The following is an 8,717-nucleotide window of genomic DNA, read 5'->3' on the forward strand; positions in this document are numbered from 1 at the left end:
GACAGGTGGGCTGACGAGACACTGTTTCACCTTCTCAAACGCCTCTTCATGGTTAGGAGACCAGCACCAACTGTTCTTCGGGCGTAAGAGATCTCTGAGGGGTTGTGCAGCTGCAGCCACAGCAGGAGAAAAGCTTCCAAGCTGGTTTGTAAGACCCATGAATGATCGTAAGTCGGTGATGTGCTGTGGTCGTGGGAAGTCAGAGATTGCCTTAACTTTCTTTGAGTCTGTCGTGTAGCCTTGTCCAGAAACAGAGTAACCACAGTAATCTACCACTCTTTCCGCGAATGTAAACTTCTGTGGGTTGAGAGTGATGCCGTGCTGGTCACACCCGCCGCACAATCTGAATGACATGGGCTAAGTGCGCACTGTAGGTGGAGTCATAGGCCAGGATGTCGTCCACGATCTTGATGGTGTTAGGTATGTCGCCGAGAGCTTGGTCTCCTCGACGGTTATACTCGTCTCCAGACGAGACGAGACCCATAACCGCTCGCCGAAACTTGTACCGACCCCAAGGTGTTATGAAGCAGGTTAAATCCTGGTCTTCTTCTCTAATGGGGACTTGAAAATACCCCATCTTGGCATCAAGAGTGGTGAACCAAACTGCTCCGGTCCCGATCGAGGCGATGGCGTCATGAGGTGAGCGCACTGGATACACGGGCCTCTTCACGTAACGGTTGAGTCGTGTCAGGTCAACACACAGCCTTACACCAGATGTCTTTTTTGGGACAGGCACGATGGGGTGGCACCATGCCGTAGGGTAGTCCACACTCTCGATGATTCCCTTGTTAAGCAGCTCTTCCAACTGGCTCTTAATTTCTTCACGCCAATTGTAAGGGATTGTACGAGATGCTGTTACGGCGAAGGGTCGAGCGTCGTCTGTCAACTCGATGGCCATGGATCCACCAGCCATTGCACGTAAACCTTCCTTTGCTTCGAAGACGCTGGGAAAGGCCTTGATCACAGCAGCAGCGTGCCCCGCACGCTGCTGTGGCGTTGGGTCGTAGGAATGAGGCCAGCTGATCACTTCTGTGGGCGTAGATAGAGGTGGCTGCGAGGCGGTCGGGTACTTGATGGAGCTGTTGCCGGTGTGCTGTTCTTCCCTGCGTAGCGGTCGGATTTGAGCCGGAAAATCTTCGGGGAGGATTCCGAGAGCGATGGAATCGTACCAGCTAAGCAGCGCCCCCTTCACCTCCTTCACCACGCTCACAACAGTCTCAGCTTCCCTGTCGCCCAGTTGCAAGTGCGACGAGAAAGTTCCTACACAGGTGAGGGGGTGATTACCGGCAGCATAAAGTCCATCACCATCAGCGGGCGCCAAGCTGGAGGGCGGGATTCCAAGGAGTGTTGCCGTGTCGAGGCCAATAACGGTCGTTTCGGCCCCAGAGTCAGGAGTCCACGTAATCTTGTCTCTTCCAGCGGGATGTGTGGCGGTAATGAGCACCTGGGGCGCAGGTCGTGCCGTCACCGTCTTTGTGTATACGCCTGATAAGAGCTGGTATACACTGGCACTGGCTCCCCGCCTCGGGCCTGCACCGCGATGAGGAGAGACAGTTGAGGAACTCCTCGAAGCTCCTCGTCGTTTCCTCACTGTCTGCTGACATACACTCGCAAAATGCCCTCTTTTCCCGCAGTTACGACACACTTTATCTATTGCCTGGCATCCCCTTTTGTCACTGCGACAATCTTTGCCACAACGATAACAGCCCGTGGGGCTTGAGCCCCCGAAACTGCCCTTCCTGTAGTTCGAGACAGCGTTCACACCATGGCTCGAAGAGTGAGAGCCGCCCCTTAGTACTGCACTACACTGGTTAGCGCTCTCTGATGCTCTGCAAATATCTATGGCGTTTTCAAGGGTGAGTTTCTTGTTTTCCAGCATGCGTTTCAGAGCCACTTCGTCTCGTGTCCCAACGACAATTCTGTCACGCAGCTGATGGTTTATGCACTGGTCGCAAAAGTCACAGAAATTGGCGATTTCCTTTACAGCACATAAAAAGTCGTCAAAACCTTCTTGCGTTTCTTGCACGCGGGAGTAGAAGTCTCTTCTATCCATGATGATGTTGCGCTGGCTTCGCAGGTACTCACACATTGCATCGAGGATGGTTCTTAACTCCGCGTCTCTCGGTAAGCTTATCCCGTAGCGAAGTGTACGGGTCCACTCGTCGTCTAGGACAGCAGCGAGTGCCGCCCTCTGCTCAGCCAGGGGGAGACAGTCTATCCTGGCGAGGGTTACGTATCCTTCAAACTTATGGCGCCACGTGTCGAACTCACGTAAAGATGCTGACGCCGTTAAGTGAGGAATGATGGTGGCGGACGTCGGGAACCTCGCGCCCTGGGTAGACGTGCTGCGGGCTGTGGTTTCGCCTTCATTGCTCGCCGTGGTGCGACTGGGAGCTTGTGTCCCCACTCTCTCCAGCAGCTGGGTTAAACGCTCCTCGCGAGCCTGACTCTGCTCCGACTGTCGCGCTAGCAGAGCCTGACTCTGCTCCGACTGTCGCGCTAGCAGGGCAGCCAGCGCCTCCAACTGCTTCTCCATTCTGCGCCGTACCCACTGCAGCCTTGTCCTGATCCTACTCACTGCGCCATGTTCGACTCTTGACCAGCAGGGGCACAGGAAACGCAGGTAACAGTGCAGGTGTTTATTCACAGAAGGTGTGAACAGAAGGCTGGAGGTAGGTGATCTCCCGGCGCCAGGCCGCGCACTTCAACTTAACACTTATGACTGAAGCCTAGCTCGTTCACTCAACTAGCTAACAACCACACACCCTCCTCCTCCTCCTCCTCCTCCTCCTCCTCCTCCTCCTCCTCCTCCTCCTCTTCCTCCTCCTCCTCCTCCTCCTCCTCCTTCCCCCCTCCTCCTCCTCCTCCTCCTCATCCTCCTCCTCAACCAACTTTTTTAATCCTCCGTTTTCAGACCAGTGCGCTTCTACAATCTCCACTACACCAAATTTTAATCTCCTATATACCCTTACTTGTCACACAACTCTCTCTCTCTCTCTCTCTCTCTCTCTCTCTCTCTCTCTCTCTCTCTCTCTCTCTCTCTCTCTCTCTCTCTCTCTCTCTCTCTCTCTCTCTTATGTATGTTTTGTGATCAAAATCTCTTTTCCCTCATTATTTTTTTCTCCCTGTTGCGCCACCTCTTCCTACACACCTCAACCTCCTTTTTATCTTGTTTCTTGTCTGGGGTCTCCGTGCCACCGATCCGCTCCATAACCTACTTTTACCTAACTGATACTTCTTTGTTTACTTAATTTAGCCTTCCTTTCAAAGCTTATGTACCTGCTTTTCCCCATCAGTAATTCTACATTCCAGTTAACTTTCACGCCTATGCACTACATCTGCGTAAAAAATTAAACTTTCCAATATTCTCAATCAGAATACTGCCTCTCTGTTCATGTTTGCGCTTCCTTTATTTCAAACCCTCCTGACTACTTTCATTCATAAAAAGCCTCCCACTCAGCCCTCTCCGCAAAATCAATCTTCTTCGTTATTTCCATATCACCAAAAATAGTTGCAGCTTTCATCCATCTTGATCCTGCGCTTCTTTTCCTATCAGCTCTCAGTTATCTTTTTTCTTAATTTTCAGCTTTTTTTTTCAGATTAGGTGCGCATAAAGAACTGAAACTTATGAGCAGTCCACATCGTTTTTAGCCTTACAGTTTGAAAAGGAGAGGCAATCCCAACAAAAAAAAAAAAAAAACTTCACAATAGCAAGGTTTCCCCACATCAGGTTTTCCCTCATGGTAAGAGAAAAAAAAAAAATGAAATGCACTAACAGCTCCACCGAATAACTGCAGCCTGTAGCACACCAAGCCTCGCACACCGCACTGTTCATCTTCTATATACACCACCACACTGCTTCCGCCACACTGTCTTATACCACAGCCTCATTATACCAGTGTCTTATACCAGTACAGTCTTATGCCACACTGTCTCATACCAGCACTTTTACACCCGACTGTCGTTATAGTACATTGTTTCATACCAGTATTGTTTTATATCACATCACCATTATTCCACACTCTCTTATACCAGTGCCATTATCTCCCACTGTCCTATATCATTGTTTAATACCACACTGTCATTGCACCACACAATTTCATACCACACTGTCATTACACCCCCTTTGTTTTGTACCAACACTGCTTCGCTACAGCACTGTCTTACACCAGCAATGTCTTATGCCATACTGATTTATATCAACTTTGATTTACACCACACTGTCTAATTCTACATTGTTTTAAACCAGCACTGTCTTACACCACACTGTTTTATACCAACATTGTCGTATACCAGCACTGTCTTATACCATACTGTTTTGTTCCGCATTGTTTTATTACCAACATTGTCTTAAAACCAGATTGACTTATTTCAAGTTGATTTACAACCATACTGTCTCATACGAACACAACATTGCAAAGCCTCAACACAGTGTTCACATTTTCAGTAAACACAAAACAACAAAATGCTCACTACAGGAAGACCTCATTCACACCAACCAGTCTGCAAAACCAAAGTAACCGTAACTTTCCTTCGGCATAGAAAATCAATAAACTTGTCAGTGTAAAACTGCAAGTTTACAACAACAGGAAGCGTAACACGAACCCTCAGGCAGACTCAAGTCAGAAGATTAAGAGTGAGTACATCCACAGGTGAGAAACTTGACACGGCCGAGTTGGCGTAATAAAGCCAGCGGAGTGTGGCCACGAGGAAGACTGGAATGCCGAGGTAGGTCACAGCGTCAGGGTGGGAATGTGTAATATAAATAACACGAGTGTCAAGCAACTGCCCTACATCGCCAGCGTGAGAAAATCTTAAAGACCGTGAAGTGCGTTGGAGTAATACCAGTCACAAAACATTAACACAGATCGAAAGTTAAGCCAGTAGGAAAAAATCATCAATATAATACAATAAAATTACAGAAACTCAAAATGAAAGTAACTTATAGCAGCAATTAATGAAGAAACTGCAATATAAAGCTAATTATTATACAACGACTACAAATTACTGTGAATAGAATAAAACTAATTAGCGTATACTAATTTTGAACATCATCTTGAGCTGAATTAAACATACGATGCGACGGAATATCACGTGTTTTCCTTCTGTTAATCTTATAATCATTTACTTGTAGCATAATATTATCACAACAAACTAAACCTAGCAGCTGAGACCAATGCAATGACTGACAAGAAGTTTCACAATAAGTATTTCAAAATTGCATTTTTCCTTCTTTTTTGCAAGTTTGTAATCACTATTTTTTTATGTGTCCCCGAGGTGAAAGGACCTACTTGTGGCTTGGCTGTATAATTTGAGCCTCCCTTACAAACAAACACACACACACACACACACACACACACACACACACACACACACACAGACACACACACAACACTTCGTCCATTTTCACATGTCACACTTTCACAAACACAGTCATACATAATTTAAAACAACATATATAGTCTCAGTACCACAGTCATACATGCAGACACACACTTGCATACAAACAGAGACACTGTCACACAAGCACAAATACACTTATACACAAATGTACACGCAGGCAAGCAATGGTACAGGGAGGGCGAGACAGAGAAAGGTACACACAGAGAGATACACAGACAGACACAATTTCTCCACGTAGAGAAAAAAAAAAAGAAAAAACAATATGCGCATTGTAATCGACAAAACACGCACGTACGCACTAAAACACACACACACACACACACACACACACACACACACACACACACACACACACTAGACAATATATATGCACACTTCACAACCACACGAAGCAAGAAAAAGAAATACCTGTTGTACAAATATAAAAACGTCAGAACGCAAGACTGAAGGAGTACGAAGAAAATAATTACAGTGGTGCCTAATGAGAGTATGTTATTACCTGTACACAACTAGGTAGACTCCCCACCTGTGCATATGAAAGGTAATAATCCGGGACTTGTTAATAACTGGGTGCGAGAGAGAGAGAGAGAGAGAGAGAGAGAGAGAGAGAGAGAGAGAGAGAGAGAGAGAGAGAGAGAGAGAGAGAGACCATCATAAACAAGTTCACCTGGTTAGCTCTATCGACACAGTTCAGTTCGTTATATCGATGGAGATATGTAAATGGTCAATGAATAAGTTTTGTGTAAATATTCTCTCTCTCTCTCTCTCTCTCTCTCTCTCTCTCTCTCTCTCTCTCTCTCTCTCTCTCTCTCTCTCTCTCTCTCTCTCCTGTGCATTTCCTTTACTAACTGGCAGTACAAGCACACATCGCAATTAACACAATTTTGCTATGCGTGCACACACACACACACACACACACACACACACACACACACACACTCACTCACACACAGTCACACGCACGCTCAAAACTCATATAATTGTGTGTAGAAAAAAAGTAAATTCACAAATAATAAAGCCTTACTGCCAACCTTGAAAATTATACATGTTCATCTAATTCTATGAAGGATGATAATATGAGAGAAGGCCATGGTATAAAAAATAAATAAATAAACTTATTCTATGAAAGACACTAGTAAAGATGATTGCAAAAGGCTACTGAGAGAGAGAGAGAGAGAGAGAGAGAGAGAGAGAGAGAGAGAGAGAGAGAGAGAGAGAGAGAGAGAGAGAGAGAGAGAGAGTATTAAGAACCATGCAAAAAAGGGAGCAGAAGTCATCTTTATAAAAGGGAGATAAAGAGAAGAACTAAAAAGGAAGGAACAAAGGGAGACACAAAGAGAGCAAGGCAGAGGATGTAAGAGAGGGGATCGTGCCACAAAGGGAACCAGAGAGAGAGAGAGAGAGAGAGAGAGAGAGAGAGAGAGAGAGAGAGAGAGAGAGAGAGAGAGAGAGAGAGAGAGAGAGAGAGAGAGAGACAGATAGAGACAGACAGACAGACAGACAGACAGACAGACAGACATAGGCAATCAATTGATATAAAAAAATAAAGAAAATAAAAACAAACGCATAAGAAAGAAAGAAAGAAAGACAAATATATTTAAAAAAATAATATGATAAGAAATAAACAACAAACAAGCAGATATAGAACAAGGTAGACGCAGAGAGAGAGAGAGAGAGAGAGAGAGAGAGAGAGAGAGAGAGAGAGAGAGAGAGAGAGAGAGAGAGAGAGAGAGAGAGAGCAATGGAGATGTTAGCCCCACGTAATGGCGGCACCTCATGCAAGACTGACACATTTCATCACAAACAGTATATCACCTAAGTCAAAATATGGACGTAAGTGGCTGGCTGTCGTGTGTGTTTAGAGAGAAACGTATGTGTGTGTGTTAGAGAGAAACGTGTGTGTGTGTGTGTGTGTGTATGTGTGTGTGTGTGTGTGTGTGTGTGTGTGTGTGTGTGTGTGCAGAGGTGTTTTCAGGGGGCCAAGTTAAAGGGGTACTCCTCCATTACAAAGAAAACGAGAGTAGCCGCCCCAATCCCTAACACGAGGCCTCTTGACGCATGGCGGAGCTCGGGGCCGTGACGTCACAGTCTGGCCCTGACCCGTCTGGCACTCATTCCATCCCTCTCCACCGTGCCGCCTCCACCTCCTCTCTCCACCTACTCCACCACACCAACACCTGCTCCCTTAAACTATCCCCCCTAACCCTCTATCTACTCTCACTCCACATACTCAGCCACAGACCACTCAATTCAGACGCCACTTGCCTGGAAAAAACACGAAAATCCACCTTAATCCTGCCCCAGAAAATTAGCCTGAGTGGATATTATTTCATTTAATTTGTGTGTAAAACATATTCAGCCTCGTAAAACAGGAGAGAGGTATAATCATACTCAGGAGAAAGCTTGAAGGAAATGGTTCTATCAATCCATCTCAAGGCACACTGGCTCGTGATTGGTTGCTAGGTGTGGAAGGGGCGGAGTCGCAAGCTCTCAGTAGCCAATGAAGTGCCAGTGTCGTATTCTTCAACATTCCCTCTTCGAAACCTTCAGCAAATATTCCCATCAGATTCGAATAAATATAACGCCAGAGCGCCGCGGGGAACGGAAACTGGGTGTAGAGTTACAATAATGATGGAGGTGCGCGGCTGTGGGGAAAAAATAATGTAGTTTGAGTCTTATGAGCGGCGGTCGGCGTGGTCGAATGCGCCTCTGAGGAGCGTCTCGTCGAATACTCTTTGCAAAAGGGCACTGGCCGCATTAAATGGTGAGGTGCCAATTAAATATCTTTATTCTTACTCGACACGTACACCACACAGACACACACGTGCGCGCACACACACACACACACACACACACACACACACACACACACACACACACACACACACACACATAAACACACACACACACATACATATATAATGATACAACTTGTGCATGTAACAATTTTTTTTTCTCTCTATTTCTGTTTCCCTGGGTATACCATTGACACAGTGCGGCGTGTGTGTAACCTAAGAAGCAACAGCGGGCCAGAAGCACAACACTCCCACACCCTCACACACTCACACCCTCGACCCCGCAGGCACATTCCCTCCCCAACACTCCGCCAACACTTACCCTAACATTCTTTTCTCTCTCTCTCTCTCTCTCTCTCTCTCTCTCTCTCTCTCTCTCTCTCTCTCTCTCTCTCTCTCTCTCTCTCTCTCTCTCTCTCTCTCTCTCTCTCTCTCTCGTCCTGCATATGTCGAACCATTAAAACATTTTTCATCTTGTTACACGAATGCATACGAGTACGTACACGCACGCAACAAAAC

The sequence above is a fragment of the Scylla paramamosain genome, chromosome 9 (genome assembly GCF_035594125.1).
Source record: "Scylla paramamosain isolate STU-SP2022 chromosome 9, ASM3559412v1, whole genome shotgun sequence".
In the NCBI taxonomy this organism is placed as follows: domain Eukaryota; kingdom Metazoa; phylum Arthropoda; class Malacostraca; order Decapoda; family Portunidae; genus Scylla; species Scylla paramamosain.